This window comes from Bombina bombina, chromosome 5 (genome assembly GCF_027579735.1).
Source record: "Bombina bombina isolate aBomBom1 chromosome 5, aBomBom1.pri, whole genome shotgun sequence".
Lineage (NCBI taxonomy): Eukaryota > Metazoa > Chordata > Amphibia > Anura > Bombinatoridae > Bombina > Bombina bombina.
The window spans coordinates 963620231-963646097 of NC_069503.1; the positions used below are offsets into that span (position 1 = coordinate 963620231).

General features: G+C 34.1%; 1 protein-coding gene and 1 long non-coding RNA gene across 2 annotated transcripts in view; one reads left to right on the forward strand and one right to left on the reverse strand.

Moving 5' to 3' along the window:
* RALYL (RALY RNA binding protein like) overlaps positions 1-25867 on the forward strand; it is an 894790-nt gene that overhangs the window by 119867 nt on the left and 749056 nt on the right. The gene's annotated exons all lie outside the window — the stretch shown is intronic.
* LOC128661022 (uncharacterized) overlaps positions 1-25867 on the reverse strand; it is a 266989-nt gene that overhangs the window by 111680 nt on the left and 129442 nt on the right. The gene's annotated exons all lie outside the window — the stretch shown is intronic.

A 25867-nucleotide genomic window follows, 5' to 3' on the forward strand; every position in this document is an offset into this window, starting at 1 on the left:
CCATCAAGGTCCACTCAGCCTTTCATCCTTCCAAGGTTGGAAAAATTAGTACCATTAAGTTGGGTAATAATAATACCTGTTATCAGTGCCACGAGTAGATCAAGTTCAAGGTTGTGCGCTATACAAGTATCCAATTATTATGCAGAGTTAAGAACTACCATAAACTTCTTACAGTCAAGATCAGACTTCCAGTTAAGGCTTCTATCTCTATCTATCTATCCAGCTATGCATCGATCTTATCTATCGAGAGTTATAATTTGAAATTTCCACGAACGCCGTACCGCTACAGGCCCTTAACCGGTTTCTCACTCAACCGGAAGTGTATGGGAAGAAAATAGTAGTGGAGCACTGGGGGTGCACGCCGCTATTGGCAGCCGGTTCCGCTGCTTGTAATACAATACAAAAAACGAAAAATTACGGCAGCAACAAGCAGAGTGAAAAGTAAGTTAAAAATAAAATACTTTATTTCAAATATTGTAAAAAGCCAATTGGCAAAAAGTACAAAGGGTAGCAGGTGATAACCCTCCTTACATGTTTCGTGCCTATGCTCGGCACTTAATCATAGGAGTGAGATATGATAGTACAACCCCTGCTATTTAAAGGGGAAGTACCCAATGATGGCAAAGCTATAGAAACACCTGTGAAAAATAGTGTTAAAACTGCTTGCCGTCACCTAGCACTTTCCATAGACACAGAAAAGTATATTACATTTGAAAAAAAATATATATATATGTGTATACAAAATTACTTTTTGAAATGTACAATTATATATGGTATATAGGCACATATAAACCTACAATTTCAACACTATAACATTATAAGTACATATTCAAAGTCTACACCTGCGGCAAAAATATGCTTATTATTTTGTGATAAATATATATAATGAACTTTTTGCCAATTGGCTTTTTACAATATTTGAAATAAGTTATAATTTGAAATAACTAATGCCATCAGACATTACTAAAAAAGCCCAAAATATTTTATTTGTAGAATGTCTATTGATTTTCACTGTTGCAATAAAAAGTCAAGCTAGATATTTATTTTCAAACATAGTGACCTACCTTTGTGCACTAAATTTTCACTTGCTTTTGTAATTGTTTTATATTTGGAATTGCTTCCTATGTAGCTGATCTCAATATATATGATTACAGACTATTTACTTATACCTCTGTGGCAGTGTAAAAACCAATAAGAAGCCACTGATTTCATTTAGGTTTTTTTTCTTTATTCGGCTCCAGCCCCAAATCTTTTTAAAACCTAAACACACAGCTCACTTATACTCCATTTTGTAAATAAAACTTTACTGAAAAACAAAAGTCAGTTTGGGGTGTTTCGAGTGTTTGAAAACATCTGAAATTATTTACAATTTTGCTATTAAAAAAAAAAAGTATTTCATTTGACTCCAGTGAAATTTCCCCAGCTCATTTAATTCTCTTCACAGAGTGCACACATCTGAAACCTACTGTTAAGCACTTAAATCTTTTCACACAAATCAAATGTCATGGCACATCTTTTTCAAGTATTTTAAAGATTTATTTAAAAGCTTCATTAAGACAAAAGCATAATCCCCTGAAGCGTTTTGTGCTGTCACATTCTCAGAAAGCAATAGATGGTGTTTTCCAAGCTATTTTTTTAGACTTCAATTTAATTTGTGTTGGTTGGTCAAATAAAAAAATACCCTTAATGGGATAGTGGACCCAAAAATGTTCTTTTATAATTCAGATAGAACATACAATTTTAAACAACTTTCCAATTTAATTCTATTATCACATTTTCTCCATTCTCTTGTTATCCATTGCTGAAGGGACAGCAATTGCACTACTGACAGGAAGCTGAAAATATATATTTAGCCAATCACAAGTGGCACCAATTAGCAGCAGCTCCCACTAGTGTAAGATATGTGCGTATGCATTTATTTAACAAGGGATACTAAGAGAACGAAGCACATTTGAAAATAGAAGTTAATTTTAAAGTGTCTTAAAATGTCAATTTCTACATATATCTGATGGGTATTTTGGTACAATATATACATATATATATATATATATATATATATATACACACACACACACATATGTTTATTAGACATGTGCAGCCAAGAAAATTTAGTTTCGGGCAAAATTTTTGTTACAAATATTAAGAGAAGTTTGTTTCCCCAAATATACGGTGGCTGCTTTATTAGGAATTCATTTAGTTTAGAAATAAAGGAATACTGAATTTTCGTTAAACGTTACATTCATTTTTGTTAAAACTTATGTAAATGTATCAAAGTTACAGGTAAAGTACTTACCTTAATGTGCTCTGGAGAGCACGCTAAGATAAGTAATTACTGTTTTAAAAAAATAAAGTAAACTAATGAATACAGATGATTTTTGTCAGAATTTTTTTGTTTTCTTTATTTGCATTCATTCATTTATTTGTTTTTAAAATGAATCGAAAATCCAATTTATAGCCCCAGACACGTTGGGGTTTAGCTGGGCTGCAGCAAGGCTGTGTATAGCCTGAGGAGGAAACCTACTTGGCCGGGTGGGCCAGCGGCTGTTCCACTTGTTTTTTTTTAACTGGGAAGGTCCAGACATACCTTTGCAACTTTGTGAGGAGGGCGGCAAACTCACGAAGGGTTCTGTGCCTTAAGATTGCAGAGTTGAGGACCCGTGAGCTGTTGTAGGAGACCCGGAGGACCGCTGAAGGTCGCTTTGCCCAGAGAAAGGGGTAGAGCCAAGCCCTATGTTAGGCTGAATTCTGCATAGGAGACGGCTACTTGCAGCTGAGGATTTTTTGGCCAAGCACCATCTAGAAATCGCAAGTATTAACGGCAGCTGCCGTGTCTGTCTTGAATTTCTAGACGTTATGCTCCGTTTTGTGTTCAAATTGTTTATTTTGTTGGGGTGCTGCTGACTTTGTTGAGACAGTAAAATCAAGAGTCAAGATTGGAGCTAAGAACGGACTGTGTATATACAGCTTTGATCACAGGCCTCTGTGAGAGAATTAAATCCTGCTTATTGGTGAGGTCAAGGTTGTGCAGGAGGCTGATATTATCTCTTTCTAATATAAACTAATTAGAGATTTGTCCCAAACCTGAGTTGGTGAATCCCTGGTCGGTGTCTCAGCTGTTCATAAAAATCCCTTTCAGTTTGAAGAGACCAGGCTTATTTGAAAAAGGGAGGGAAGGAGAGAAAAAGGAAAAAAGAGAGTGATAAAACCCATATTTGCTCTAGGTCAAGTGAGAGATGGTCTAATAACTGTTTTCTTTTTTATTGTTACTGTCTTTTTCTTTCTCTCCTCTGTTGCCCTATGTGTACAAGATAACATTATTTAATCTGCTGATTTAATTGCATACTGAAATATATTCCCTTATTAATGTCAATATCGCTATAGAAAGGACCATTTAGAGGGGCACTCAGTGTTTATTGCTCTGAATAAATTGTTCCCTCTGAGTGGTAGCATAGAGGGAGTGAAATCAATAGGGTATTCTAAGGTTGGAGCCCAATTCTAATGTATATAGAGGTCACCGGCCTTGAACACTGCACATGAATGTTTTTTTTTTTTGTTTTTCACATTTTTTGTTTCTTTTTTGGAATCAAGGTACTATCATTAAGATAGTTAGAGAAGTAGTCACATCGAAACTCTTATAAGAGTCAAAAAGAGAAAAAGAGGAAGGAGGAAAGGGGATTAAGAGAAGGGGGAAAGAAAAGAAAAAGAGGGAAGAAGGAAAAAAAGGGGAAAGGAAAAAAAAAGGGGGGATGAATAATTCACATCACAAATTTACAATTTAGCTTTTATTATTCTTTAATACACAAATTGTTTTTGTTTCACTTAACACAATTGTTTTCTGGTGGTTCGCTACATGGAAAAATTTGTAACACTTGGGAAAAATAATTCACCTAAAATGCTGGTGAAATCTAGGGAGAAAAAAAATAATAAATTGGGGGACTCTAATCCAGATATGGCAGCAGAGAATGTAGCAGCCCTTATTGATACTCAGGCGTTGATAGGGCAACTTACTGCTATTTTTTCCCCTCAATTCGAGGAAATTAAAAAAGAACTGAGTACTATCTCTACTGAGATGATGACACTCTCTACGGAGGTTAAGCTATTTTCGGTAAGAATGGGTGAAGCAGAGAGTAGAATCTCCTCAGTTGAAGATAGGTTAACTATTCAAGAAAATATAATTCAATCACAGCAGGGCAAACTAAACAGTATGCAATTGCACCTGGAGGATCTCGAAGATCGCTCCAGGCGTAATAATATTAGGATCATAGGCTTACCCGAATCCCCTGAGTTTGATGACCTAATTAAATTCACCTCCACCACTCTCCCTCAGGCTATTGGTTTACCTGCACATATCCTTCCCTTAGATATTGAAAGGGCGCACAGAGTGGGCCCTAGAAGAAATTCTACTTCTGGGCCAGTTAAACCTAGGATGTGTGTCTTTAAGGTGCTCAAATTTCAGGACAAGTTGGAGATCTTGAAGCAGTTTAAAAAAACTGACTCCCTGAGATTTGGGAATAGCAAGATTCTGCTATTTCAAGACTTCTCCGCAGAGACATCTGCGCGGAGAAGAATGATGGCACCATTCTGCTCGCAGTTAATCAGTAAAGGGATAAGAGCAAGTTTATTCTACCCGGCAAAAGTTATAGTCGAAAATAAGGGGTCCAAATTCATATTTAATGAAGTCTCAGAAGTCAAAGAATTCTTGAAAAGCTTAGAAAGTTAAGGAAAGTAGTATGGAGCTGTTAAAGATAGTGCTCATAAATGTTATATATACAGCACGTGTGGTTTTTTTATTCTTGATCAAATATTGTTGGATTTTTAGCACAGATGTGTCTAGCCTTTGTTTTTTATTGTGTATTTACTCACAAAGAGTCTGGAAATTGTCTCTAGAGAAAGCTATGGTAATCTGTGTAATAAATTATGTTTTTAGTTTGTCTTGTCTTCTTTCTTTTTTTTTTTTTCTTTTTCTTCTCTCTCTTACTCCCCCCCCCCCCCCCCCCCCCCGCTGTTCCTCTTCCATGTCACTCTGATGTATATATATTTAAACTTTGAATGGGGGATTTAGGATTTAAAATCTTATCGTGGAATGTGGGAGGGATTTCTTCCCCGAGTAAATGGAAACTAATTATTAAAACACTAGCTAAAGAGAAACCGGGGCTAGTATTTTTACAAGAAACTCATTTAAATAGCGTAGAAGCAGCCAAGCTTAGAATAAAATTGGTTGGTGAAGTAATCTCTTCTTCTGGCCCTCATAAACAACGAGGAGTCGTGGCCTTATTCCATAAAGAGCTAGAATATAAAATTATTAATGTAGAGATAGACCCCGCAGCCAGATATATCTTGCTTCAAGTTATGGTTAACAACGTAAAATGTATTTGTTGTAATATATATGCCCCCAATAGGTTTTCAGTGGAATTCTGGGAACTGATCCAAACAAAAATATTCCTGTATCAAGGAGAAAATCTCATTTTATGTGGAGACTTTAATATGACAATATGTCCAGATTTAGACCGTTTCTCAAATAAGAATATAAGAGAAATGCAAAGTATTTTAAAAAATTCTGTAATAAATTTAGTTTGATTGATATATGGCGTATTCAGAATCCACAAAGGCGAGCTTTCACGTGTGAGTCAAAGGCTCATAGGACATTCTCAAGGATTGATCTTTTTTTATTATCAGAATCATTGTCGGTATGTCCAGTTAGGGCTGGAATTGGTGAGTTTGTGTTATCTGACCACGCTATCATTTCATTGTCTTTTACAGGAGGAGGAGAGGCTAGGGTTGGCGCACCTTTTTTTTTCCTTTCCCCGATTCCTGCAAGTCAATCCCAGGTTTATATCCTGGATTAAAGTTATATGGAATGATTATGTCCAATTTAATTCTGGCTATAAGAATAAATTAGAGATCTATTGGGAGGCAGCCAAGGCAGTAATGCGCGGAGAGATTATTGCTTATGTGAGTAGATGCTCAAAAAAGATGAGGGAACAGGGACTCCAATTACTCAATAATGTTAAGATGGCTTATATAAAGGTGAATCTTGACCCTTCCCCGGGGAATTGGGCTGCATATCTGGTGGCTAGAAAGGAAAGGGAGGTGTTCTTAAAACAAAGATCCCAAGAAGAAGAGTTGAGGCTTAGTTTAAAATATAAGAGTTTCCATGGTTGCTCTGCAAAACATCTGGCCCATATAACCAAAAACAGGAAAAAAAAAATCTTATTCCAGTCATTCAAGATGGGGATAAGAGGCATCTCAATTCAATATATATTAGTCAAGTATTTCATAACTATTACCAGCAATTGTATGCACCGGTGATTATAAACTCGGATAATCAAAACACTTTTTGGTCTAAAGTAAGTACTCCTAAGATCCAGATAGAAGAGCTGGTAGCGTTGAATCAACCAGTTAATAAAGAGGAGATTGGTAAAGCAATTGATGGCCTTAAACTAAATAAAGTGGCAGGCCCAGACGGGTTGCCTGCTGAATTTTATAAATCTTTAAAAGACGAATTAGTTCCGTTCTTGTTGGAATTATTTAATAATTATTATCTATCTAATGATAGTATTTCGGGCGGCTATGCAGAGGCAAATATCTCACTCATACTTAAAAAAGGAAAAAATCCTGAAGACCCGGCCTCTTATAGGCCAATATCAGTGCTTAACACTGATTATAAAATATTGGCCGCTATTATTTCAGCTAGGCTTAGTCGTTGTTTACAGTCTGTGATTCATCCAGATCAGACAGCGTTCATGTCTTCAAGAAATTCTTCTAAGAATATACGCAAGGTAGTTACATTTCTTGATTTTGCGTGGAATTCTGAACAGGATATAAATAATTTGTTAACTTGTGATTCAGCAGTTTTAACTTTAGACGCTGTCAAGGCATTCTATTCGATTGTTTGGGAGCATCTTTTCTGATCCTTGGATAATTTTGGATTTTCCGGTAATTTTATTCAATATATTCGCAAAGTTTATTCAAATCCCAGATCATTTTTATTAGTAAATAGTATTCGGTCATGAGAGATTATTTTGCAACGTGGTACTAGGCAAGGATGCCCGCTGTCCCCTCTTCTTTTTAATATAGCAATAGAACCTTTGGCAATTCGATTCCGTGATACTTTAACTGGCATACCACTCGGTACTAATCGTTTAAAGTCTCTTTTATATGCGGATGACATCCTACTATTTTGTGGACAATGTTCACTTAACTATTCCTGTAATTGTACAAATACTGGCTGAATTTAGCTCATTTTTGGGCTATTGAGTAAATTAAGATAAAAGTGAACTTATGTACATGAGTAAAAGGCTCCCCTACACCGGGGTCATCCCATTTAAGGTAGTAGATGTAGTTAAATACTTAGGGTTAGAGTTGCATAGAAATCCGAAGTTATGGTACGCTGCTAATTATTTATCTTTATTTGAAAAAATCAAATGGGATCTTCAGCTATGGGCTTCATATCCATTGTCCATCTCTGCTAAGGTAAACCTAATAAAAACGATTATCTTTCCGCGACTTTTATATGTTTTGCAAAACTTACCCATTTTTATATCTAATTTTGATATAAAGAAGCTCTATGGCTATTTCTCTAGATTTATCTGGAAAGATAAAAAACCGAGAATAGCTTTAGTGAAGCTTATGCAGAAAAAGAATACGGGGGGTTTTGCTTTGCCAGATATCAAAGTATATAATATTGTGGCAATGGTAAAATTTGCTCTAGATTGGATCACCGAAACTAATCTTATTGCGGTTGGTCAGGAAGAGGCTTTTTATATACGTCCCTTTTCATTAAAAGCCATTTTACATTGCAAGCCGCAACAACTTCCTTCTAATATTTGTAAACTGATGTCGTTTAAAAATATAGTGCTAGCATGGTATAAATTTTGTGGTTGTCTAGGTATAGATCCTGCTTTTTCGGATTTTCTTCCCATTCGGGGTAATCCACAATTTACGCCGGGTATCCATCAAAGAATTTTTAAATTATGGGCAGATAAAGGTTTACTTTATGTAAAGCAAGTGATGGACGAAGATTATCAGGTGTGTACTGCTGAATACATATTCCAAGCGTTTGAGTTACCTAGATCAGAATTGTACGCCTATTTTCAAATACGACATTATATATTTAGTCAGAACTGGCAAGTGGAGAATATGTTAGCGTGGTCAGATATTAAAACTTTAATTCAAAAGTTCAAGTCAGGAAACACATCTATCTCGTTGATATATGATATTATGCTTTCAAAGCAAAGTGAAAAATATCTCGGCGGGATAAGCAACTTGCTATGTCCATCCATTCCTGGAATTGACAATGAAAGGCTTATTCTGAGTTTCAAGATGTTAAATAAATGTAGATTGTCCATGAGCTGGATAGAGTCTCACGTGAAAATGCTGAATAATTATTATTTACACCCAGCGAAAATTCAAAAGTTTTTTCCCACTAGTGCAGGGAATTGTCCACGCTGCTCTAAGTCCAGAGCGGATTTATTCCACATGTTTTGGTGGTGTCCCAAATTAAACCAATTATGGCTTAAGATCTGCTTTTGGCTTAGTACTCTTTATGATGTAAATATCTCTATCACATTACAAGATGTAATCTTATTGTTCCCTCAAGCTAATGATAGTTCCCCTCGCTTGACCCGTATATTTAATACGATTATTCTTGCAGTTCGTCATCTCATCCTTAAAAATTGGAAAGCGAATAGAGAACCGAGTTTCTCTGTAGTTCAAAAAGAAATACAAGAACTAATTATTTTCGAATCATTTCACCTACAAGATGCCTCGGAGAAGAGAATCGAAGATTTTCTTCTTGGTTGGCTTCCAATTATTGAATCCTATCCTCTCCCGCTGCAAAGACAGATCTTGTACCCATTCCGTTTGTCTATAAGCTTTGCAGAATTAGTGCTTCTGAATAAATTTCCTGGCACCTGGTTAATGTAGGATTACAATTGTCTTAATATCGTTGGGCTGGTCTGGCTTGGGCCCAGCGGTGGGGGTTTTTTCCTTTTTTTTTTTTTTTTTTTTTTTTTCTCTCCCTTTCTTCTTTCTTTTTTTTCGGTTTGTTGTTTTAATTTACTAATGAAAGCTCCAACAAGATTTAGTTGGTCTTCGCAAATTGCATGAAATATTAGCTCTCATTTCATTGTTTTTTTTTGTTTACTATGTATTTATATATATGGAATGTTTTTGCGATTCTTATGTTCTTTCTTTTTTTGATGTATTTCTTGTGGAGATTAATCAAAAACAAAAAACAAACAGAAAAACAATACACTACAGAAAGAAAAATCAAACTCATAATAAATAAATATATATATATATATATATATATATATATATATATATATATATATATATATATATATATATATATATATATATATATATAACAAAAAGGGAAGAAATATATTTATACAAAGTAATCTTTACAAATAAGCATGTCAGTGTTTATCTCATTAATGATGGCCCTGAAAATGCAGTCTACAATCTACTATTGAACTTAAATTCTTTCTATTCCCTCCTCTATGTAAACTTGTCTCTTGTAGAAAAAATGAAAAAAAAAGGGTAAATTATATTCCCTCTCCCCATCCCATCAAAATATATTTATAAGTTTAGATCAATTCTAGTATTTCTATGAATTTGAAGGGGTAAGTAAGTATATTTTGTTCTCTTTCTGGTAAGGCCTTCTCTCTCAAACAACACTGAATCAAATTTCTCTATTATACATTGCTTCTTGATGACATTAATCAATTCTCCCAGCTTTGGCTCTTGTCTAATTTTCCATTTTTTTAAGATTATATAACTTGCCGCTAATATAGTTAGATTCATTCTTTTCTTTTCTTCTGCAGAATTCCATTTATCTACTAAAATCATTATTCTCTCCTTATTAAATTAGAAATTCTCTATTTTTTTTATTCTTTTGAGCCAAAATTCTATCTCCATCCCTAACTGGTATAGTTTTGGGCATTCACATAATAAATGGGTGATATCTGCTGCCTGTAGGTAACACTTACTGCATTTACTAAATTCTAAGTTTTTCCACTTGTACCCTTTTAAGTGGGGTATAGTAGGATTGATAAATGACTTTCAGATGGGGCTCTCTCTAGGTAGCAAATAATGTCGTTCTTTCTACTATTGTAATTGATTTTTTAATACGTTGGTTATTTATTGTCCGATTCCTAAAATATGGTAATCATTTCCCTGCTATATATTGGAGGTTTCAATGCCCTCATTGCACCAATATAATTTTGTACCAAGGTGATATAGAACACATTCCTTGACGAGCTAGGGCCATTCATTGTTCTAAAATTCCCCAGCTCCAATCAAATCCATATTTAGATATCAACTCATTCGTAAAATGCCTAACTTGTAGATATGCATAGAAGTCTTTGTTAGATAGACCATATTCTATCTTCATAGAGTCAAACGCTTTTATAGCACAAGTCTGTTTATCCCACATCTGGTGTATACATCCTAGTCCCTTGTCCTTCCAAATACTAAATACCTTGGGAAAAAGTCCTTCTGGAAATTCTGTGTTTCCCTTTATTGTTAGATATTTAGAGACAGCATAATTGAAATCTAGTTTTCCACAATTTTTTTGCCAATCCCGTATTGGGTATATTAAAGTTCTTAGCCCTTTTATGTCTTGCAGTAATTTAGCTGCTTGAATATGTGTAATAGAAGTTAAGGAATAAGGGTATATCATGCTTTGATCTAAGACAATGTCTGTAAAGTAGGGATTATTATACTAAATTATATCTCTATGGCTAAATCAAATAGCAGTGGAAAGAGGGGGCAGCCTTGTCATGTTCCTTTACCCAAAATAATTTTATCCAACAGCTGGCCATTTATAATGACAGCAGTCGTTGGATTATTATATATTTTGATTATAAGGTTTAAGATATTGTCAGAAAAGCCAATTTGCTGAAGAGAGTGTAACAAATGCTCCCAGTGAATGGAGTCAAATGCTTTTTCTGCATCCAGTGAAATTATTACCTTATCTTTTTCTTTCAATTATTTCAGGCCCTTTCTCTCTCTGCTGCTATAGTGATCCAGAATCGTAAAGGCTCTTCTGATATATAAAGATGAGTTTCTATTTTTTATAAAACCTGTTTGATCGTTATGGATTATTTCTTCCATGGAGGTCTGTAATCTTTTTGAAACAATATTTGTTAAAAATTTGTAATCTGCGTTTAGTAGTGATATGGGTCTATATGACCCTAATCTATCTGGCTCTTTATTTTGTTTTAAAATTAACATTGTCCATGAGGATAACAAATTATGAGACATCTCCTTACCTTCAGAGAAATAAAAGTCAAACAATCTCTTTAAATATGGAATAATGTCAAGCAATAATAATTTATAGTACTCATTAGGTAACAGATCTGGACCTAGCGTCTTGTTACTTGCAGCATATTTTATGATTTGGATAATCTCTTCCTTTGAGATAGGATTATTTATTCTTTGTAATATTGCACTAGTTATTTTAGGGGGTTTTAATTTTGGATCAGAATTATTTTTTATTATTCTCATGGGAAAGTCTAGGTCTATAAACATCTTTAAAGTACTCAAAAAATACCTGGAGGATCTATTTATTAGTATTAATAAATCTGCTATTCACCCTTACTTTTTTAATATTATTAGATTTAATATGTTTTTTTTTACTTATTTAGCCAGGAGCTTCCCTGATTTGTTGCCAAATCTAATGTATTTAGCATTTTCTTTTAATTCTTTTTGTGCTGTTGTATGTAAAAGCAAGGTATCTCTTTTTTTGCTTGTTTATATTTGGCCCAGTCTTGGTGCATTATTTAGATATCTGTTATATGCATTTATTAAAATATTAATCACTTCCTTCTGTTTTTCCCCCCTCCTTATCTTACTCAGATAAGATATTATTTCCTCTCTAAGCAATGTTTTAGAAGCTTCCCAAAATATTTCTGGTTTAGTTATATACTCTCTATTATGCTCAACATACTCTTTTTCATTTTTCCTGAAGCCATACTTTAAACTTGTTATCACTTATAAGATAACAAGGAAATCTAACACGTCTAAAATATATACTAGGCTTATATAAGTGAATTATCAAGCTAATAGGAGCATGAGCAGAGAGGGTAATCTGACTAATTCAAGCAGTTTCTAGATTAAGGACATTTTCATTGACTAGGAACATATCTATCCTTAAGTGTGATTTATGCAATTTTGAAATGCACGTAAATTCTCTTTTATCCGGGTTTTTTAATCTCCAGATATCTTTTAACCTCAAATTATTCCTTATTGTTTTTTAGTAACATTTCTTCCAATCTATCTCTCTTGGTCTTAACAGTTTTACTTAGTAATCTTAAGGTGCAATATTAAAATATTAAATATTGAAAAAAATAATAACATTATTAAACATACTGTAATTTTTTTCTTAAAGAGACAGTCAAGTAAAAAAAAAAAACCTTTCATGATTCAAATAGGGCATATCATTTTAAACAACTTTCTATTTTTCTTTTATCACCAATTTTGCTTTGTTCTCTTGGTATTCTTAGTTGAAAGCTAAACCTAGGAGGTTAATATGCTAATTTCTTAGACCTTGAAGGTCGCCTCTAATTTTAACAGTTTTTCACCACTAGAGGGCATTAGTTCATGTGTTTCATATAGATAACATTGAGATTATGCACGTGAAGTTACCTAGGAGTGAGCACTGATTGGCTAAAATGCTTTTTTTTATTTTGCACTTGTTAATTTGCAATTCTAATGCATTTAGTGGTCCTTTAAAATTACTATCTTTAATGTATTTAGTGGTCCTTTAAAATTACTATCTTTTCATGTTTGCTATCCCAACCAAATAAAAATCGAAATATTGAAACACGATGTGCAAAACATTAATTTTACATTCCTACTGTATGTTCTTTACATAGAAAATAATGTACTTTTTATTATTAAATATATAATTCTATATATTTTATATTTTTCATGTAAAATACATATCTATACTTCTATATCTATATGAATAGATATATATGTATTTATTAATTAAAAAAGGACATTGGAATATTAAATATTAATATTTCATGTTGGGTTAGTGGGCAAGTTTTTTTTTTTTTAAGTTTTCACGCCCTATTGACTTCTGTGGAAGAAGAAGTTACAACGGTCGCAATATTTTTTTTTGCGAGTCGAGTTTACTTTTTACTTTCAACTTGTAATATGAGCATAACCCAAAGCACACAAAAAGCCTCTCTCTTGCAAAGTTAATGCGCGAGCTGGAGCCCTAATTTGTGCTCCTCTCGTAATCTAGTGAACATGGCTATAAATACTAACTAGAAACTATTTTTATTGCACTCTGAATAAAGAAAACCAATAAAAATATATTATAACTATTGCATTTTAAAAAAAGCAAATATATTAGCTTAACTGCTGTGAAATAATTCATCATAAATACTAAAAAAATATAAAATTGGACTCACTCCCCTAAATCTGTTTAAATTATGGTGATAGTAAATTATTTGAGGGCTTTGTCAGCATGTGAGAGATTTGGGGTAGAAAGCAAGAGATTGCACAAGATGGAAAGAAAGCTAGATGTGGTATTTTCAGAACATTAGAAGCTCAGGCATGTTGTAACTATTAGCCCAAGTACCTGGACTCTTTCCTGCCACACAACATACATTATTTTTAATGTTATTACTTCATGTACTAATATAGGGCTAATATATTGGGAATTCTTAGATCTGGGATACTTGGTGGTTGTAAAGCAGGACAGATAAAGACTACTAAGAAGAATTCTGTCTCTGTCATGCAGCTGCACTTTTGTCTCCAAGTTTACAGGGCTGCTGCCAACACTGCACTTTTGTGGCCCCAAGCTTTTAAACATTTTCCTCTATGTGCCTCTGCTTACAGCCCTGCCAGAGATGGGTTAATGTATTAAAAAAGGCTGTGAGCTCAGGCACGTAGAGGAATATTATTGAAAGCTTAGAAGCACATTATTTAGTTGCTGCTGTTAGTGATGTGCTTGTAGAGGTAAGTGAGAGATGAGACAAGACAATTTGTGGAGGTTTGGGAGAAGCTTAATTTTTGGGGCTCCCAGGAAAATCAAACTCTGGCTTATCTTATTCTCATGCGGAGGAAAGAGGTTGTCAGTTGTGGTCTCCAGCTCAGGATGCCTGCTCTGTGTGCCAATCCGAGAGCCCCTTAATCCCCTGTCCCCATGTGCTGCTGCGCTGGGGGGCCTTCTTTATCAGTCCCCATGTTCTACTGATGCTCCAAGAGCCCCTTCTTCGTTAGCCCCCATGTGCTGCTGCTTCCGGAGCCCCTTTTCCCTTACTCTCTCTCTTTGTGTTGTTCTGGGTGAGAGCCCCTCCCTAGAAAAGTTCCAAGCCAATGGCTTTGTCAGACAGTGGGGGCCCCAAACCTGCCCCCTTTCACTTCCTGATAGCAAGCAATACAAAAGTTCCCCTTGCCCCACCCCACCCCACCCATGACACCAATGGCTCCTGTCTACAATGGTAACAGCAGCTTGCTCTGTATGACTATTTCTGCTTTGTATTACACTGTGCAGTGACTGCTTTGTGTTGTCATAACCACTTCAGGGCACATCTTACAGGGACATTAAAATGTGTTTACTATATATATATATATTCATTGCATATCAGATTAACATGGTAATATAAAATGATAAATCATATATATTTAAAAAAAATACAATATACTTTCATTATTTATTTTGTCCCCTTTTCCTGTAATTCCATTCTGATTTTGAGAGCATTTCTGTTCCTTTTCGAAATGGAAATGCAGAACACTGTTATATTCCACACAGCAATTGGTTACACACTCTAGTGACCTATTTACAACTTTCCCTAATTGGCCACAGCAGAGAAAGTAACCTAAGTTACAATATGGCAGCTCCTATTGTTTTATAGACATTAAAACTTTACATTAAACTAATGAAACTTTAAAAAATACATGTTATTTACAGACTAATCTTTTCTTTAAATCATCTTTCTATATTGCATTAATTTAGTGTTTAATGTCCCTTTAAGCACTGGATTGCAAAAAAATAAATTAAAAAAAAGTATTTTCTTCTAATTGTGTTACCAAATTTGCAGTGATTGGCTATTTTAAATAATTTCAAAAACATCACTCTTAAAAAATATTTTGTATGTTTATTTCTTCTACTTTAACCATTTGAGTAGATATAAAAGCACTGGCCAAGCAGTTACTGAGTAGCTGATGTATGGTTCTCAATTCTGTAAAATAACCTCTTGCCACTCTGGGGAAAATGGAAAAGCACATTTCACAGTATTAAATTACATGTGAAACAGGCACAATTATTAAAGAAATTACTTAGCAGGAAAAACTCAGTGTACCCAGTAGCCTAGACCCATGTTTAATAGACAATAGGGCCGATTTATTAAAGTGCGAGCGGACATGATACGATGTGTATCATGTCCCCCGCACATCGATAAATGCTGACAGCATACGCTATCGGCATTTATCATTGGACAAGCAGTTCTGGTGATTTGCTTGTGCAATGCCGCCCCCTGCAGATTCACGGCCAATCGGCCGCTAGCAGAGGGTGGCAATCAACCAGATTGTATAGAATCAGGCAGATTGAAGACCGAAGCCTCAGAGGCAGTGGACAAGTTATGGAGCAGCAGTCTTTAGACCGCTGCTTCATAACTGCTGTTTCCGGCGAGCCTAAAGGCTTGCGCGGAAACAAGGGGAACAAGGGCCATTAGACCCTTGTTAAATCTACCCCAATGTCTGCTTGTGTGGTTGATTTTTGTCAACCAGTAATTGTTGGTTTCAGTAATTTAATATGATTGGGAAATCGCTAATGCATTACTGTATAATTTATAGAAGAATTACGTTTAAAACTTAATTTCTCAGTTTAAAACTGTGTCCTCATGCGTCTAATGATAGAATGAAACTAACCAGTTTATGCTCCATTTTAAACATGACAATATCATTTATTTTTGTTTGTCTGTTTAGAGGATAGGGTAAGAATTAGGGGTGTTTCAGTAAACTAAGCATCCACCATGTAATACCATATATAAACAATATCCATAGTTGTTATAATGGATGAAATCACAGGACTACAGATATGGCAGAAATGTCCCTTCTGGTAATGATAAAATAATTTCTATATAGTCACTGTGGCTGTTGCCATTGCTTTTAACAATAAGGGTGGCAACATACAAGAATTAATTAGACAAAGCACTAGTGATGACACCTGTGCCTCTCTTCAATAGTTCTCCTAAGTAGACCTAGTAATTGAATGGACAGGGAAAGAAGTAGAGAGTGCCTAAGTAAAAGGCTAAGGTGACTCAAAGAGATGCAGAAAAAAAGATGCAGAAAGTGTTTTTTTGGTATAGGGCAATATCACACAAACTAGTGACTAAAAACATATATATAATAATATGTAATAAAATCATGGATCCATGAAGTAAACATGCATTAGTATAGTTAAAAATACATAATAAAAACAATATCCATGGTGAATACCCTTTATGGTTCAAGGTTAAATAATGTGCAGGGGCGTATTAAGGCATAGGCCAACAAGGCCGGTGCCTAGGCGACACATTTTGGGGGGCTGCACTTCCCGTGGACATCACTGAATATGCGGCAAATCATTTGTAAAAAAAAATTTAAACCTGAAAGTGCTGCTTCATAGACTCAGCCAATTGGATTTATTTGTGGTTTTTTTACCACTGGCGCATGGCTTGAGGCAGCAACAGGGATTAGGAGAAGAAAGAGTCCAGTCAGTGGCGACAGAGACAGCCGGAGACTGATGTGGAGGACCGTAGATGGAGTGGAGGCAGCAGAAGGGAATGAATCAGTGGATGCCATGGCCTGGAGTCACTTAACTCAGGAAGGGCTGAGTCCTGACAGTAGGTAGTAGGGATGGGCGAATGTTTCGCAACATTCGAAAAACGGCACGAATTTTAACACATTCGTTTGTTCGAATCGAATTTCGAATGTTTACATAACATTCTAACATTCGATTTTCGAATATTCAGTTTCGAATTTTACGATTACATTCGAAAATATTCGAATTTGAAAAATTCAAATTTAGATTGTTATAGTATTTCTAATGCTTTTTCTTTAAATGTAATATTCGAATTATGCAATATTCGAATTCGAAAAATTCGAATTTAGATTGTAATAGTATTTCTAATGCTTTTTCTTTAAATGTAATATTCGAATTATGCAATATTCGAATTCGAAAAATTCGAATTTAGATTGTAAAAGTATTTCTAATGTTTTTCTTTAAATGTAATATTCAAATTATGCAATACGTGTATTCGAATTCGAAAAATTCGAATTTAGATTGTAATAGTATTTCTAATGCTTTTTCTTTAAATGTAATATGCGAATTATGCAATATTTGAATTCGAAAAATTCGAATTTAGATTGTAATAGTATTTCTAATGCTTTTTCTTTAAATGTAATATTCGAATTATGCAATATTCGAATTCGAAAAATTCGAATTTAGATTGCAATAGTATTTCTAATGCTTTTTCTTTAAATGTAATATTCGAATTATGCAATATTCGAATTCGAAAAATTCGAATTTAGATTGCAATAGTATTTCTAATGCTTTTTCTTTAAATGTAATATTCGAATTATGCAATACGTGTATTCGAATTCGAAAAATTTGAATTTAGATTGTAATAGTATTTCTAATGCTTTTTCTTTAAATGTAATATTCAAATTATGCAATATTCGAATTCGAAAAATTCGAATTTTGATTGTAATAGTATTTCTAATGCTTTTTCTTTAAATGTAATATTCGAATTATGCAATACGTGTATTCAAATTTGAAAAATTCGAATTTAGATTGTAATAGTATTTCTAATGCTTTTAAATGTAATATTCGAATTATGCAATATTCGAATTCGAAAAATTCGAATTTATATTCGAATTCAAAAAATTCGAATTTATATTCGAATTCGAAAAATTCGAATTTCGAATGTAGACATTCGATATAATTATAAACATTCGAATTCAAAAGTGACATTCGAAAACTGTAAATAACATTCGATTTTCGAATTTTTAAGAATATTCGTTCTTATCGACATTCGAATTTAGAATTCGAATTTCGGTAATAACATTCGTTCTACATTCGAAATTCGAAAATTTGCACATTCGCCCATCCCTAGTAGGTAGGCATTATCTCATTAGTGTGCACTGTGCCAGCAACACTTAATGCCTCCTCTGCTAGCGACATTAACATTTTATTGCCTAATCATTAGGCAATACAATATTAATGTCGCTAACAGAGGAGTAACATTCTCCAAAACATTGCTCTATATTATTAATTAATGCTATACCAATTTTACTTAAGTGATAATTTGCTCATCTTAAAATACATTTAAAAGGATGAATCTAATTTGGGTAACATTTTCATTTTGCCCCTAAATCTTGTCTGTGCTCTTTTTATTTTTTTAAATATCCAAATTGACATATCTTAATAATTTAGTATAATGGCACAGGCTGAAATTAAAACCTGAATCAATATGTGTATATCAATTGAATTGACAATCAATTTATTATTATAATAATAATAATAATAATAACAAATAATTAACTAATTGATGTGTTGTATACAATATTTGCTCATCGTACTTTAATATATATATGCACTGCACTCCTGTCATATTGTCTTCCATACCTTGATGTTTTATCTTCGTCCCTAAACAATGGAAGGCATTCCCATGATCAAAGAAATCTTGTAGACTTCTGCTTCAATGACAGAACATGAAAAAAATCACTATATAGATAACATGATAGCCTTTGGCATTAACACCATGAATTCATAAGTTTGCTAGGGAACTAAATGGCATGTCTTTTTTTATTCTTTCACTATCATTTTCTAAATTCTTCATTCATCCTATTTGGGAATCTCCAACTATAATTTTAAATGTGTAATTGAAAAGCATAAATATCCCATTAGATACTAACAACAACAAATAAAACAGGTCTGTTTTATGATTATTATTATTATTATACTCCCAATTTCAAGCTTGTTTTTAACTTATTTTCAGTCAGGAAAAATATTTTAGCAGCAACATAAAAAATAAAAGAGGCAATTGTTTAAAAAAAAAAAAATGAAACTATCAAGTTAAACACAGGCATTAATGTTCATTAAACGGACAATAAACACCAGAATTGTTGTTGTTTAAAAAGAAAGATAATCCCTTTATTACCCATTCCCCAGTTTTGCATAACCCACACGAATATAATAATACACATTTTACCTCTGTAATTACCTTGTCTTAGATACAATGTAATTACACTTTTTACCTCTTTTTACCTCTGTGATTACCTTGTATCTAAACCTCTGCTGGCTGCCCCCTTATTTCAGTTCTTTTGACAGACTTGCATTTTATCCAATCAGTGCTCACTCCTAGGTCACTTCACATGCATGAGCACAATGTTATCTAAATGAAACACATGAACTAATGCCCTCTAATGGTCAAAATGCATTCAGATTAGAGGCAGTCTTCAATGTCTAAGAAATTAGCAGAAGAACCTCCTAGGTTTAGCTATCAACTAAGAATACCAAGAGAACAAAGCAAAATTGGTGGTAACATTAAATTGGGAAGTTGTTTAAAATTACATGCCCTATCTGAATCATGAAAGTTTTTTTTTTACTTCACTGTTATTTAAATTAAAAAAAATGAAATAAATTAAAAAAACAACATTTTTATCTTAGTATAGCTGTGAAAATTGTCTTAATCAACAAGTGAACAACTAACCTTTGAATATCAGAAGTACATTTCCTTTAAGTCTCCTTATAAATTTAACATGTTTTACAGGGATAGAGAGGTCAAAAATTTGAAAAAAAGCATTTTTTCGCAATATACTTCCATTAGTAAAAATGCTTCTCGGTAAAGTCATTATTGTTTTTCAATAGCATACGCACATATCCTCGGAAAGTCCATAAACCAGTATTCAAACACTACACGTTCTCAGATAGCAGGCGGTGGTGTGTATTGCTTTTGAGGACGTCATTTGTGTCATACAAGCCAGTGATGTCTCTGTGGTGTTTGAAAACTGAGGCACAGACCGTCACAATATATGAGCATATGCCACAGAAAGACACTAATACATTTTATTAGAAGCATTTTTGCTAATGGAAGTATATTGCAAAAATAATTCTATTTTAAATTGAAATGCACCCATGCACATTTCATTTTTGACCTCTCTATCCCTTTAAGTAAATCTGCTTTTTGCACATACACAAAATAAACTATTTGAGTTTAATATCAAAATTATGGGAAATGTATTTTTAAATAAAATCTGCAGGCTCGCCAGAAACAGCAGTTATGAAGCAGCGGTCACAAAGGCTCTGAGCAGGCGGACAGACATCGCCGGAAATCAACCCGATCAAGTACGATCGGGTTGATTGACACCGCCCTGCTGGCGGCCCATTGGCCGTGAGTCTGCAGGGGACGGCGTTGCACCAGGTCCGCCAGACTTTCTTAAATAGGGGCCTATGTATGATAAACAGGAGTTTGGACTAGTTGTTACTCATTTGATATATTTGAGGGTCAAGTGGATTAAATTAACAAATTAGGGCTATATGCAAACTGGGAGATTTATTTAAGATTAAAAGAAAATTAAAGTTGTTTTATGTAAGTACTGCATTGTAAGAGATCCGACTGAAAAATTCAAGAGAAACAACAATTTGAAAAGCCTTTCAAGTATGTTTATCTCATATTATTTGTTTTAGCCAATTACGGACATCTCCGGTGAATATCTAGCAATTTTATAATTAGTCTGTGGCATGGACAGGTAAAATGAAGCAAATGCATCTTGGGGGGAGGTGAAATGAACATAAGTTTCAGAGTTACATAATAAAACTTGATAAAATAAATAATGACTGTATAATTTTTTATTATATATAACTAGGGTTCATCAAATATCATATGATGGTAATTTCAATATGCTTTTAAGTTATAGACATATGGCTCCATTAATTAAGCTGTAACGGCAGTTTCAGAGCCCCATTGCCGCATGGCCGGGCAGATGAAGATCGTGATAGCAAATTTTGTCCGCCTGCCTTAGATAGTGTTTCAATGTCTCAGAAAATGTGATGTAGCGAGGGTTCTCAAGGAAACACATGAAAAATAAATAAATACAGGAATAAGGGACAGTGTGGCAAAGCCCTATTTGGGATTATTCTAAATTTGGAGCTCTGATCTTTGGGAGACAAAATTAAACCTTTTTTTTTTTTTCTTCTTTAAATCAGAAACTACTGTGTGTTCTTGTTTCAAATTGCAAGTGTTTTCAGTCACTGCCATTTCAAACTAAAATTCCATATTGATGGGTCCAATCAAGAGTTTTCAGAATTGAAAAAATATAGTTTGTACTAAAACCTTGTACTCAAACTTAAAATTGCAGTTGTACAATGCCATCTCAAAACAATAGAATGACTATACATTTCTGCGTAGCCAACACAAGGAAACATTTAAACTTTTGTTAAAACTCAAATTTGTATAATCTGTAATTTCTACAAAAAGATCTAAGGATACATTTTTATAGTAAAATCATTAGACAATCTACTCTATACCCCACTGTCTTGCAATGAACAGAATCATTAGCTTATCTTTATTAGAGAAAGGCGTAGCATGCATGTTACTTCATTTTAAATAGATTTATTTGTTATCAGTTGAACTACTTTTGTTTGTAAAATGAAAAAATACATACCTTCACTTAAAAAGAGGTAAGAGTATTTTTTCTTCCTTAGTTGCATGTAATAGATCTCGGTGTATTACATTTTTTATGTACCATAGATGTCCCTGGACTGATTTTTTTTTTTTTAACACTTGTGGAACAAGTCACTGTCCACCAATAATGATGTGGTAGTGTTTTATGTCAGCCATTGAGATCATATCCCACAGAACAATATTGGAAAAATGTGCTTGTTCTGTTGGATTTAAAATCAAAATGAACAATTTTAACTAAAAGGGAAATTAAAGTAATTTGTTAGTTATTTTTTACAAATGTCATTACTGTATTACAAAATATCTGAATATAAAATAAAGTTTTACAAATATTTAAAACTGTCATTTTGTTAGCATGCTGCATTTGATATCAGTCCAGGGACACACCCCTTGAATTCTAATTACCTTATCGTCTTTGGTGTAGCCTGAGACTGTTATAAATGAGCTACTGCACTTACCAAGTTATACCGTGCAACACGTATGAGGGTCAGAGTTCGGAATTCCATGTATCTGAAAAGGACACTTTTTAGATTTATATTACAAAGAAAAGAAAAAAAAATGTTGCAAAGTTGTTTCATTATGTGTAAATCAACTTTTTTATGGGGAATTAGATTTTGGGGTATATTTATAACTGTAAGAGCGGGCATGATACGAAGTAGTGTATCATGTCCGCTGCACATCGATAAATGCAGACAGCATATCATTGCCCCCTGCACTTTGGCTGCTAGCAGGGGGTGTCATCATATTCGATCGGGTTGATTTCGATGGAGTTATGTTATGGAGCAGCGGTCTTCAGGCTCGCCGGAAACAAGGCCCCTTTAAGTTGACTGTACCTTTTTCGTGCAAATATATAATTTATGTTGAATGTCTCTATAATCAAGGTTAGTTGGTTGAATATTCTTTTTAAATAATGCATTCCTATAGCACCATCTACCTATCCAACTGTGAGGGGTCTCTGACAAATTGCCTTAGGTAAAATGATGGTTACAGATAATGATCTGTGACAACACATTCTGTTGCACAATTTCATGATATGTAGTGAAAGCCTTAAGGGATAAATTAATTTATGACAAGGGAATATTGTACAATAGAGCATGTACCACCAACAGCCATTAACGTGTATCTGTACCTGTGTGTAATACATATGTTATTTAAGTTAAACACCTTTGTTTGAGAGAGTGCAATTCTGCAAAATATAGCATAACCTTTAATCCTTATTAAACAAAACTCAATCGTAAATTATAATGTGTGAAAGAAAAAATTGTAACATTAAAGTCACAGTGCCACCTAGTGGTTTTAAGTTAAAACTAAACGTGTGTTTAGTAAATGTAAATTCCACATAGCAGACTGAAATCTTAAAACGTCATGGTTATCATAAATTAATTACTTACTAATCCAAGATTTGTTTGCCTTAGAAACTAGATACAAATCATTATTCTGAACAGAATTTTGCAAAGTATAAACTTTATGTGTCTGATCTGGAATACTATTTGTGTGAAAGAATGAATGTTTGTTGGTATGGGAATACATAAGCTATCTAATTACTGCAAATTTGCTTATTAAACATTTAAGCGTGGTTGACACATTGGGGCATATTTATCAAGCTCCGTATGGAGCTTGATGCCCCGTGTTTCCGGCGAGGCTTTAGGCTCGCCGGAAACAGAAGTTATGAAGCAGCGGTCTAGAGACCGCTGCTCTATAACCTGTCCACCTGCTCTGAGGCCGCAGAGAGAAATCAGCAGAAATCAACCAGATCAAATACAATCTGGTTGATTGACACGCCCTGCTAGCGGACGATTGACCGCGAATCTGTAGGGGGCGGCATTGCACCAGCAGTTCACAACTGCTGGTGCAATGATAAATGCAGAGAGCGTATGCTGTTGGCATTTATCGATGTGCAGATGTGCTATATCGGATCATGTTCGCTCGCACAATCATAAATATGCCCCTTAGCACGTTGTTTTCTACAAAATATTAAATTATGTCAAAGTATAAATGATGTTCAGTTTGCCTAATATGTTTAAGGAACACTGCAATCAGTTGAACTGCATATTTGTAAATAGTAAGAACATCACAAACTCTTTATTTTTGCATACTGTACCCCTGTAGCAATGTTTTTTTATTATCTATTTTCCCACATTGGTCACAGCAGTTAAGATAACCATACCTTGTAAACATATTTAAAACATACAGGGGAAAGTGTCAAGTGGAGAGCAATCAATAGATCAGGGTGTGTTATCTTGCACTCGATCTCATGCAAAACACACAATCTAGTATTACAAGTGGATGGTTAAAGGGACAGGAAACCCCAAACATTTATTTCATGATTTGGATGGAACATACAATTTTAAACAGCTTTTCAATGTACTTATTTTATCAAATTTGTTTAATTATCTTGTTATCCTTTGCTGAACAGCATTGCACTCCTAGCAGCTAGCAGAACACAACTTGTTAGCCAATCACAAGAGACAAATGTGTGCAGGCACCAATCAGCAGCTAGCTCCCACTAGTGTAGGATATGTGTGTATTATTTTTCAACAAGGGATACAAACATAACAAAGCATATTTGAAATAGAAGTTAATTTAAGAGATCTGTCTGAAAATAACATGCTCTATTTTAATTATGCAAGTTTAATGTTGACTTTCCTATCCCTTTAAATATTTTAACAGACATCTTCATGTGACTGAATTTTTTTTAGCTCACCCTATACTTTTAATGGATAGTGATAGTGCAAAGTATCCTATAAGTGTGCTCATTATGTTTATATCACAAGTGGTAACTTAAAAGGACAGTCAACCCCCAAATTGTTATTGTTTCAAAAGAAAGATAATCCCTTTATTACCCATTCTCCAGTTTTGCATAACCAACATGGTTATTTTAATATATTTTTACCTCTGTGATTAGCCTCTTTTGACAGACCCCTGATCACATGGCTATTTATTATCTATTGACTTGCATTTTAGCCAATTAGTGCAGTGTCAGCCACAACTCTATGGGAGAGAGCACAATGTTATCTATATGGTGCACATGTATTAGCAGTTTCTTGTTGTGAAAAGCTAATAAAAAAGCATGTGATAAGAGGCTGTCTATAGTGGCTTAGAAACAGGCAGGAATTTAGATGTGTAAATGTTATAAAGTATATTAATATAACAATGTTGGTTGTGCAAAGCTGGGGAATAGGTAGTAAAGAAATTAACTATCTTTTTAAACAATAACAATGTTGGTGTTGACTCTCTCTTCAAGTGTTGCTTAATAATACCTCTTTAAAAAGTAGCGCTTTTTGAGACCTAAAGAAAAACTTTATTAGTATTGAACAAAACTGCTATAGTTCTATTACTTGCGCACCATCAAATATACACCTATATTGACATAGCTCCTATATGTCATTAGTATTTAAACCATATAGCATATAATCGAATTTGAAGAAAACATAGGACATAGCTGTAAATCACTTAATACACATTAGACCAAAATTGTACAGCACTCTTCCTATGCATATCTGTACAAATAGATAAGTGAAATAAACCAGACATTAAAATAGTGCGGGCATTATAATAGAACAAGCATTATGATAATAGACTTGTGATCCATACCTGGACAACTCAGGAATAAACATACACTGGCAACATTAGTGTTCCATAGGGTATAGTGACCAGGTTAGGGGTATAATCCCCAATCAATCACTGTATAGTGGTGCCAAACACATTGGACCCAATATTACTTAGCTTCAACGTGTATCAATCCCACCTCCACACTTTTATAAGAAACAATGCCAATTAAGTCCATGGGGTTCCACTGTATTCCATCTATAGATCTATTTAGCTTCAGTTTACAACAATTTGTGAATGCCCCTTCTTTTGAGTGGGAGGGCACGTGATCAATCAAAATGAAGCTGTAGTCACATACAGAATGCTTCAGCTTACAGAAATGTCTGGCTACAGGCTGTTCACTCTTGCCAGTCTTAAGGGCTTTCCTAATCGCAGAGAGATTGATTGCCATACGTGTCCGTTTGTCATCTGTCGTCTTTCCAACATAAAAAGTTTACAAACACAATACAATAAATATACAAAACATTTAGGGCTATATTACGAGTGGAGCGTTATCATTTGAGCAATAGTTTTTTTCTGGCTTTTTGAGTGCATTGGGAATAAAGCGTGTCTTACAAGTTGAAACT